The sequence below is a fragment of the Pinus tabuliformis genome, chromosome 8 (assembly GCF_031772625.1).
Source record: "Pinus tabuliformis cultivar Carrire ecotype Pingquan chromosome 8, CPIR1, whole genome shotgun sequence".
Classification (NCBI taxonomy): Eukaryota; Viridiplantae; Streptophyta; class Pinopsida; order Pinales; family Pinaceae; genus Pinus; species Pinus tabuliformis.
The window spans coordinates 2,019,592,483-2,019,603,949 of record NC_142294.1 but is presented as its reverse complement, the minus strand read 5'-3'; the positions used below and the strand labels follow the sequence as shown (position 1 = coordinate 2,019,603,949).

The following is an 11,467-nucleotide window of genomic DNA, read 5'->3' as shown; positions in this document are numbered from 1 at the left end:
ATGTGTATTCCTTAACAGACATTCATTTTTGCCTTAAAGTTTTCAATTGTTTAAAAAGATTTAATTGATAGTCTTTAGGAATAAATTTGGCTTTCATTTTACTTACCATTTTTTCCCATTGCTTGATCTTGGACTTTCCTTTCCTCGTTCTGGATGTATGTAGTTCATCCCACCAAATAGCAACATGACCCTTCGATTTTGTAACTGCAAATCTCACCTTCTTTTTGTCAACAATTTCCTCTTCATAGTCAAAATATTTGTCCAATGAATTGATCCAATCCATTAGCTCTTCTGTATTGAGACTCCCTTCATACATGGGAATTTCCATCTTTACTTTTCCTCCTACTTTCCCCAACATCTTGATAACTCTGGTATTTTCATTGTCCTCCTCTTCTTCTTCCTCAAAAGAGTCTTCTTTAGCACTGTCAGCTCCTTCATTAGGTATTCTTCTCTGAGCAGTCTCAATTGTTTCCATTCTCGTACGTAGACTTTGGATCTCCTCTAACAGAACTGCATTTGCTTCAGGTCTTCCTCGACAAATGCCAACTCCTCTCCTTGGCAGCATTTTTGCTACAATCAACCTTAACTTTTGCTCTGATACCACAAATGACACAGGTGGAAGCAAAACTCAAGAAACCCCAATAATCACCCCAAAGTTCCCTTTTAATTATAACCCGCCCTTTTCCTTTTAAATCAAAATACCTTTGGAAACAAGCCAAAACAATGAATTTTACCTTTTGAGTCGCCGCGCTCGTCGTACACTGAAAGTCAATGCGTATGATCCTTCACGATCGTTGATTTGGATCTATTTGATTTGACAATTGTCAGAGATTTCGGGTGTGACACATACACGCGGAATAACCACCCGATAAGGGATTTCCTCTCTCCCTTCTTGCGCTATGTGTCGAACGTTCAATGGGATCTGGTGCCTAATCTTCAAAATAGCTTACAACTCTTGAGCCGCCCGAAATACCATTCACTGTAGCGAGACCACTTCTGTGATCCAACGGTTGTGATTTATTCACGATCTAACGCCCACGATTGAATCGACCGATTGCAAGTCGCAAGTTCACTTGCCAGACTCCTTCCACTTCAATGCACCGATCCGATCAGCCTTACGGACCAAGTAAGGGTATAGGTTCTCATTGATAAAATTTCAAGTTCGGATTTCAGATCTGACTGTGTTTTGCGCTAAATATTAATGTAAATTGGATTTACACTTACAGGACCGAAACTATGCAAACAAACTTCGCCAACCCGATATGGGTGATCTGACGGTCATGATTAAATCGGCATCAACAAATGATATTTAAAAAGGCCTCAGATTTCTATTAATTCTGTGATTTAGACATGAAACATAGAAAAAAAGGAATAAACTCTCACCCCTATACAAAGGAAACAAAGGTACAATGAGGGTTTTCGAAGAGTTGAGAATTGATCACACACACAATATTATTCATTCGTAATAAAATAATTATAGAGTCTCGGCCTTGGCTTGATTACACAAATAAAGACCTCTATTTCAATACACTCACACTATTCTTGTTCTCGCTCCACTCAATCCTCTCTCCTTTCATTACATTTTTCCTTCCTTTTATCAGTCAAATATCACTCTAACTATGTTTAGCAACTCAATCTCTATTTTTAATCAATCTAACAACAAATCTCTAATTCCTAGCTCTATGCTAAGAACTTATCTTTGAATCTAAAATAAGACAATTTCTAACTATTACAATAATAAAATACAAGTCATTTCTTGAGAGATCCAACCCTCTCAGTAAAACTGACTTTTGACCAATCAAGTCAATGAAATTCAACTTGTTTAGCGACAACATGTGAACAAACTTTCACATTGCTGGCTAAGTTCGGTTGCTCCTGCATCAAAAATACATAGCAAAGAAGACTCAAAGACTTTTAATGGGTGGAACCAGAGTTAAGCTAAATTTGTCCATACATTTGAGAGACACGGAAATATCCTGGAATTGGAATATTCTAAGAAATTTAATGAGTATAGTGTTACCAAGAATTTTAGTGTTCAATGATGAATAGATTGTTATTTACATTAATATAAATTGGAAGGGCCTTTGTGCCCTTGTTTTGTAGCTAATCTTGATGCAGTTCAGTGCATTTGTATGCCCAATCATAGATTGTTTGTAATGGTGGGAGGAGATTGGTAGTGCTCAGTCTAGTGCGTTCAACGTACAACATGTGTCCCAAATTTCCTTCATAGAAATTTGGGGATCTATCTTCCATGGCCAAATTTTCTTGGAGGCTTGATTTCTGATTTAGCAGGAGCAAAATTGTTGATTCTCAAGTATAACACACAGAGAATCGGACCTGAAGAAATGGATATAATTTCTATTTGGAGGAGAGTGATTGATTAGTTTTTCTATCATGTGATTTGTTTCCTTCTTTCTTAAAGAATTTGTTTTATCGTACTTTAGTTAGGTTTGTTTGTGAGATACGAAGAATCAACCATATTGAAGAGAGTGATGTAATTTAAACTAGTAGTTGTTGTTGAATATGGTGCCACAAGAACAATCACTCATTTAATTATGTCTATTCTATTATAGTTTTTGGTTCTTGGAGGATGTAAAATGGTGGCTACTAGCTATTGTTTGTATATCAATAAGCTTGTGAAGCAGGTCACTTTGTAAGACTAATTGTTGGATACATTCGGTATTTAGATAACTTCACTATATAACATATGAACATGGTGCACTATGTTGAGTTTTTCAATAGAGTGGTTTAATATCGAGACACCTCCCTTGGAAAAACAACCAATTGAAAGTATGTTAAGAAGCGTCATTCCTACAAATTTGTCAATGATGGTTAGAAGCAATTTTGTCTTAAATGGGTCAATTGGTGAGCTCAAAGTTGTGGTGGAGAAAGAGTGGAGTTTGTGAGATGCCAGCTTGTGTGAAAGTGGTAATGATGGCTAAACCAAACATATAAGTGTTGACATCAATGTTGTAATTTGTGATTGTAGTTTGCAATGTAAGCATTAAGGTAGGATGTTGAAGATAATGTTTCCATTAACAAAATATGCTAGAATTGGTTTGGAGCTATTGTAGATGATTAAAATATTATTTCAACAACAATCTCCCATTTTAAAATTAATTAAATCTAATACCAAATCTATATGTATCATATTTATAATTAAAAATATAAAAATATTTTGTAAATATAACTTTATTTTCTTTTTATAAATTCTAAACATAATTTTTTTATAATAAATAAATATACTAACTATTTTTTAATTATAATATAATTTATATGTACAAAGTTATAAATAATTATACAAATTACACACTTGAATCTTGAATTGAAAGACTTCTAAATTGACAAAACAAAATTAAGATTCAACAATTTTTTTCTTTAAATGTGTCATCTATCATTCATGAAATTTGAATAATTGTCTTTATATTTCTCACTACAACACAACAACACAGAAACCAAGGTTAACCAAATTTCAAACTCAAATGAAATTTCAACCATTTATTTTAACCCAATATCATAATAATAATAATAATAATAATAATAAGAATAATAATAATAAGAAAACTACATATTCCATTCCAACATCAATCCATATTCCACCTATGTAATTACATATCTAGTTTAATCACATAAACTCATGATATTGCCAATCTCTCAATCCGAGTTACGCCCAATCTCTCCGTCTGAGTTATGCCCAATCTCTTCATCCGTGAGTCCAATGCGGTGGATATTGCAAATCTCTCCATTCAAGTTACACCCAATCTCTGCATCCGGGAGTCCATTGTGGTGGCTGCGTACTAAAGTAGGAATGCATGACCCTACAGTTGAGAAGCTCAACAATGGGGATGAATTTAGTGCATCTGGGAGCTTTGTATTGATTTATGGATGCCCCTCTACTAATAGCGTAATCAATCAATTCGTCGAACGTTCCCTTCTCGACTACCCTAATTTCCAAGGGGCCGATAGACTTATCCGACGCTCTTCCTTGCTGATACACAAAATTCAAGGATTCTTCTACAGTCAGACAACAATCTTAAAAAACCAAAGGAGGAACTGTAACTGCTTTGTTGTTGAAGCGAAGTTCCCAGTAGAGAACATAGTGACCAGGTATTGTAGCTGTGTCGGCATGGCTTGTACATGTTAGATAAACTTGACCGTATGCTGGAGTTGAGGTTATGTCAATAGTTATGGTTAACAGTTGTGGTTTCGGGCACTTAGTATTGGTGACTCATGGTATTGAGCTCATGGTATTACATGTAGTTGAAGCCCTTAAAAGGCTTGTGTATTCTCCATTGTAGGTTGCCATGGTTGAGCTATGAAAGCTAAGGTTTTTGGCCGGGTTGGCTATGTTTTAGCCAAGGAAAATAATAGATCAATTGTTGGTTGGTTTTTTCCCCAATTGGGGTTTTCCAAACAATCATGGTGTACATGGTTTGAATGTGTGTTGCTTGATTGTTATATTTATTTCTCTTGAACCCTAACAAGTGGTATCAGAGCACTAGTTGGCAAGGGCCCTAGCTAGCTATTTGAAATGTTCCCATCGACGAAGTGGTGGTGCTGGTTGAAGCAATAGCTTGTTGCACAAACTAGCAGTGTCCAATTGAGCAATGGATCGATGAGGAGTAAGAAGAAAATGAAAACTGAAAGCTTTGCCAAGGACTGGGCATAGAGAATATTTTTTGAAAATCTAAATTATATTATGGGGTCGTGTTGGAGGTGCACATGTTGGACTAAAATAACCTACTGGAAATGTCGATAACAAGGTTTCCATATGCAGCATGCAAAAAAAAGGGTTTTGCAACAATGTTATTCGAGTTAAGGGTGTTACAGTCGGTCTGGTCATCCCTCCATCAGAGATCAAAACCTCTTTGGTTGCATTTCATGTTTAGGTGTCTCATTCAGCTCGATCATCTGCATTCCACTAGGGGCATGCCATAATCTGACGGAAGGGTCTTGTCATTCACTACCCCTCATTCCTTGCCCTGATGGCTTAGGTCCGTTCATTAAAATCAAGTTTTAAAGTCACTTACAGTCCCGTTTTAGTCTCTTGATCAACAAGTCATTTCAGTCACTAGGTCTAGGGTTTAGTCTTCAGAATGAATAATAAAATCAGTAGGAATATGAGGGAGTTTTCCAAATAAGTTTTCATCACAAAATTTCATCGTTATATTGCTTGATCATGACTTTTCTTCAAAACTCTGTTTTGAAGAAAATTGTCATTTATGTCATGTAATTGTCAAAGTTTTTCAATTGTGAAAATCTTCAGGAGCAGCCCTGGTCATCCTTTGAAAATTTCCAGGCCATTCATCCCTACAAAATAGACAAAGAGATTCATCATCAGTTCAACAAATCAAAGTGGAAGAAAAAAATAGAGTTATGTGAAAATGCCAAAGTTCTGTAAACATTATGAAGGTGGGTTTCATGAGCTAAAATCTCACAGGCTCTTTGTTTATAAGCAATTCCTTCATTTGAAAAGATCATTTGTAAAAGAGAAGCAAGGCAGGGAAATCAAGTGAGACATTGGGTGAAAAATGCATTAAGTTGCCAGGCGCGGCACACTGGGCAACTAGCGCACCGCACTAGAGGGGTGCAGTGCACTGGGCGTGAACACACAGTGTAAATTTACACTGGCACGGTGCATTGGGCCTGCCGCGCGGCGCATATAGCCAGAGGCCCGAAAACGGTCAAAACTTGCTCAAAACGCTCAACAAAATACGGATTTTCCTCGTAGTTGTGTGGACCCTAGGAATGTTTGCAATGGGAAGGATCTGCAATTATGCTCATAAGCCGTATTATTCGATTGAGGACTGGAAATGTGATTTTAAATTATAGATATTATAACAATACATTGCAGAAGACAGAAGTTACTGAAAATTTCTCCTGCCATTTTGTTTGGTTCATTGTGCTAGTTTTACAGGGTTAAGAAGACATTTGACTTCTTGCCATGAGTTATTCAACTTTGAATTTTGGGTAACTGAAGAGTACTAGGTAGTAAATGTCTCTGTCAAGAATGAGATTTGGAGATCTGAGGGCAATATTTTGGACTCAGATGGCAATGAAGCTCGATTTAAAACACATTGTTTCTGCTCAAGATTCAACCCATTGAAGAGACGCCAGAGAGCTGTTCCTAGTCGAACATACATTCACTGCCAAATTGAAAAGATGAACTCACCGGAAACAGCTAGCTTTTGTTGATCCCACAATACTTTGATGAATTGTGTTGCAATGGACTCACTTGGCACCTTTGTTGGGCCTTTTTCAAATGGCATATTTACATCAAAGAAGCCAAGGTAAAACTGTGTGTTTGGAATGCGTGCGGCACATTGGGAGAAGGTGCGACGCATTGGGAGGTCGTGGCGCACATGGCCTCCTACCACTTTGTATTTTCCCACGAGCGTGGCACATACAGTGAGCACAGCGCGTTGGGCTCGTGCGCGGTACACAGGGCAGAGAAAGCAAATTTTTATCGTTGCTCTGCAAGAATTCAAATCACTCAGCTCTTCTCGCTCCATGTTGGTGAAAGACTTATCGATGGGTGAAATCTTATCATATAATACTACATGTTATTAAATGCTCTTGTCAAAAAGTTAAGAATAGAATAGGCCGAGGAAATCTAGACGGAAATATTTGATAGGTGTATGGAATATGTTCCACGATGTTCTTTACTCGTATCATCGTTATATATGAGTGAAATAACATGCCTGAAAAGTTGCTACATCGAAATGAAAGTGCCCCAAATATTGAAAAGGATGCTAATTAAAAAAATTTGGCTTTTATTCAAACAACAAAGGGAAGATGAACAGTCAAAGACCGAAACGCCTAAATTTAAACGAAAACATCAACCATAGCGGAGAAATAGGATCAGAGGTCTATTTTTGTCTTCAGTTACGACTCAGAAGGTCTGCGCTACAGGTTCTGCCTACTCATTGGTCATCAGACAGATTTCATATTGAATGTTGCTCCTTTTACAGATGGTTGGCTTTTCATCTTCTGTTAATAATGATTAAACATCCCCTATTTTTGGTCAATCCATTTTATCATAGTGGAGTTTATTTTTTTATTGAAAATCATTTGTAAAGGGTTGGAGTTTCTGGGAAAGGTGTGAAAGGAAACTCAGCGCTTCACTGTACAGTTTAGCCAGGAAATTAATAAAATGATGCAGCTTTGATTCATGAGATTCATGTGGTATGAATTTAGCATATGTTCTTCTTTCTGTTTCATGTGTATCCTATTATGTTTTATAGTTCATTCATAATCATTTTCAGTTGAATGTTTTTAAGTAAGAAAGGTAGAATCCAGTTTATTGCTCTGGCCTTGGAAAAGCATTCATCCTCAGTGTGTCTTCTTCTGTTTGAAAATGATTCATTGGTTATGCCCTTTTCAACCGCTCAATGGTCTTTCCACCCCATATTACTTCAATTTGATTGCTAAACCTCCTGCCTATCTCGCCTCACGAAATATTCTGCGTCTTTGATTCAATTTCCCAGCTCATCCTATCCTTTGTCCCATACAACCCAGAAAATTCAGTCATTCATTAAAATACCTCTTTCATATTTATTTACTAGCCTAAAATCAGTATTCATTTTGAGTCATATAAGACCCTATTGTTTATTTTTACTGAGTGTGACTCGGAGAGAGCACTCTCCTGTTTTGGTAGGGCTAGCTACTAGACTGAGCGTGGTTTGTGGTTATCTTGAATTTTTCCTTCCTTCAGCCTAAGGCAAATTTAGGATCTAACATAATGGCGACTCCACTAGGGAAGAAATTCTTTGTTTGTTAGTCTTCTTCGTTGCGTAAATGGTAGGCGTAACCTGCAAACTCAAACACCCCAGTACTTCTGATAATTTAAGCTTCCGGATGATAAGTTTAGGATTTGATAGGTTGAGTAAGTTGTTTATTTCCTTTTGATCTTTTGAAAATAGCACACTGACTTCAAGAAGATATACCAGAGCTAATCTAGATCCAGATCCTCGTCCTGTCTATGAAAATCCCAATTTGATTCCAAGACTTCTTCGTCAAGATAGCTCTATAACTCCCGTGTTCAAATCCAATTCATGTCCTGCCATTTTTTAGTATCTTGAAGAGCTTGATTTTGATGAGCAGTTTGAAATATCATTGTTTGAGACCAAATCTGAAAGTGATGTTGGCTCTACTGTCCCCAATCCGCATTTTCTTGTAGACCTAGAAACTGAAATGGCTAACCAGTCAATTGATGATTATATTGTGACACAGCTTCAAACTTCAATTGTGGCTTCAAACCTCGTTGATTTCCCAGAAACTACATCTGCAACTCCTACAACAAATTTACCTCCATCTACTCCTTCTACATCCAAAATTGCTTCTCCTTTGCACACCCCTCCTCATACGCCTCACACATCAGTCGCACCCACTCCTCCAACATCCCCAAGACCAAATCCACCAAGAGTGATAGCTGCTCGTCTTGCACCTCTTGTGCTGCCTCAAGTTTTGGATGATATGCCTACAGATTATCAAAGCAAAATTCCTTTGTTTGATGGCACTCCTCATAGCATTACCGCTCAACAACATGTGGACAGAATGGCAGATTTCTATGACCTTCATGAGATCGATGCAGAAAATGTGACAATGAGACTCTTTGTACAAACATTTGCGAGTGAAGTTAGGAAATGGTTCAGAGCTTTGTCAACTGCAAGTATCACTACCTTGGCCGACCTACAAAGACAATTTTTAGACCGTTGGAAAGTGAAAAATAATCCTCTTCAAATTCTTGTTGAATATGAGCAGATCAAGCGAAACGTGGGTGAGTCGGTCCAAGACTACTGCATTAGATTCAATTCCATTTATAATGCAATTCCTGATCATCTAAGGCCACCTGTGGGGCTAGCCATGGTGAAGTTTTCGGATGGTTTTGATGCTAACATGGCTTATCAACTAAGAGAGAGAGAGCCGGCCACAATGGAAGACATGCAGAAGATCGCGGTCAGCGTTGAAGAAAATCTGCTGACCAAGAGGGCTAGAGCAAAAGAAGAAAAGAAGGTCACAATGAAAGAAGAGTCTTCCTCGATAGATCAATTACTCCGGAAGGTAGAGTAGATGTTTGAAAGGGTGAAACTTGACAAACCTGAGCCACAAGTTAGAAATCCTAACTTCCGTGGCCAGTAGCAGCCACAATATAGAATAAAATAGAGAGAGTAATGAGCCCAAGATCAGACAGCACAACAACCAGTACAGCCACCTCTGCAGCAAATTTTTGTGCATGGACCGGAGTCAGATGAGGAAGAGAATGTGATAGGGGAAGAAAACCACTTTTTTACTCGTGATGATTTTCCTATTTATATTACTAAAGATGAGGAGTATGCAGAAAGTTCAGTTGCACACAAAGATGCATATTTCATTCTAGCAAATGACACAGTATTGGAAGAAGAATCAGATGAGTATCAAAGAGGTTATATCAATGCTCTGTCCGATCAGCAGCGGCAATATTCACTTAGAAACAGAGATGTGCCTGTTAACCCAATTCAGAAGAGGAAGGAAGTTTCAGCATCAAGGAATGATTCACTTGTTGTACAAAAGAAAGGAAAAGAGGCTGTTGATCCTAATATCAGCAAATCACCATCAGCATAAAAATCAAATCAGCCAATTGTATCGAAAGAAAAGGAAAAGAAAGATGTCCCAGTCAAAGAGGTAGAAAAGGCTTCAGCTTTTAGTTTAGAGAATGAAATTTATAAATTGAAGGTATCCATTCCCTTGACTGAAATAATGAGGAACAACAGTTATAGAGGGCAAGTTTCTAAAATTTTGAATTTGGATCCAATGTCTGATATGGTGAATCTCGAAGATGATCAACCCGAATTGATTTTTGGCCCAGCATTGAATGGTGAGTCTCCAGATAGTGATGTGCCACCTTTTTATATCAGTTTAAGATTGCATGATTTTGTGTTACATAATGCCATGTTCGATTCCGGAGCTTACCACAATCTTATGCCGAAGGCTATCATGGATAAGCTGGGTTTGGACATCACTAGGAAATACCATGATCTCTATTCATTTGATTCCAACAGAGTAAGATGTATCGGGCTCATCAAAGACTTGGTTGTAAGTTTGGATCAAATCCCAATGAAGAATGTTTTGATGGAAATTGTTGTGGTTCCTCCTGGATTCAGTATGCTTCTTTCCAGGGCTTGGGCAGCAAAATTGAAAGGGACACTACAACTAGATTTCTCCTATGCAACGATTCCTGTGTTTGGCCAAATGAGAAAACTGTATTGGGAACAAAAAATGAAATACATGATTACAAGCAAGGAGAAACCAATTAATCATCCGATTAATTATGTACATACAGATCTAGAGTCTTTTGTTTTGTATTCAGATAGTTTCAATGATATTGATAGTCAGTTAGTTGTAGCAGATGATATTCCAGAAATAGAAGAAAATATCAGAGAAGTTTTGAAGAAAGAAGGACAAGAACAACAAAACACCATTGAGCAATAAGTTGAAGGTAATGGACATCAAGTAGGAAAAACAGAGCCAACGGAATTTCAGCACTTAGGAGAAGATGAAGATCGTCTCTGGACCATGGATTTCGATGGTGCCATGGGAAATGATGGTGCTGGAATTGGTATATGGGTATGCAGTCATTTTTCCGCTCCGAACAAAGTGCCTAGTAATGTGCGGATATGTTCTTACAAGCTAGCTTTTGATTGTTCGAACAATGAAGCTGAGTACGAAGCTTTGATTGTTGGCTTAAATTTTTTAAGAAAGTTGAACGCTAAGAGGATTACTGTATACGGCGACTTCGAATTGATGATTAAGCAAGTCAAAGGAAAATATCAAGAAAAGCATCCTCGGATGCAGGCTTACCAGAATGCAGTTATAGACATCTTGAAATTATTTTCAAAGTATACCTTGACATGTGTCCCTCATATTCAAAATGGCATTGCTGATGGACTTGCTAAGGTAGCAAGTAGCTTGAAGATTCCAATGAACTCCAGCAATAAACTCGAAATAAATGTCAAGCATTGTCCGACTATCCCGGACAATCAGAGATATTGGCAAGTTTTCCAAGATGATGAGGAGATTGATGATTTTCTGCAAAACAAAGGTAAGTTCAAAGACACCTCAATTGATGTAGAGAATGATGATGGTAAGGATGATGTGTAGATCAATCAAATGGAAGTGTTGCAGCTTAAGGATAATATTATTCCTAAAGGCTTGATACCTTTAGAAGAACTCTTTGATCAAGATGACGTAGCCCACAAACCAACATTGCAGCCAACAGAGAAGGGTGTTGAAGAGGTCAATATCAGAACAGCTGCAAATCCAAAAATGGTAAAATTGTCTAAAGCATTGCCACAAAATATAAAAGCCAAATATATCAGTTTGTTGTCATCTTTTGCTGATGTGTTTGCTTGGGATTATTCTGACTTAAAGACATATGATACCAATATAATTCAACACACTATACCCATTAAGCCTAATCAGAAACCTT

At 37.5% G+C, this 11,467-nt stretch overlaps 1 pseudogene; it reads right to left on the bottom strand.

The window, feature by feature from the left end:
- Window positions 1-3,751: 3,751 nt before the first annotated feature.
- LOC149244521 (indole-3-acetic acid-amido synthetase GH3.6-like) overlaps window positions 3,752-11,467 on the bottom strand; it is a 78,407-nt pseudogene continuing 70,691 nt past the window's right edge.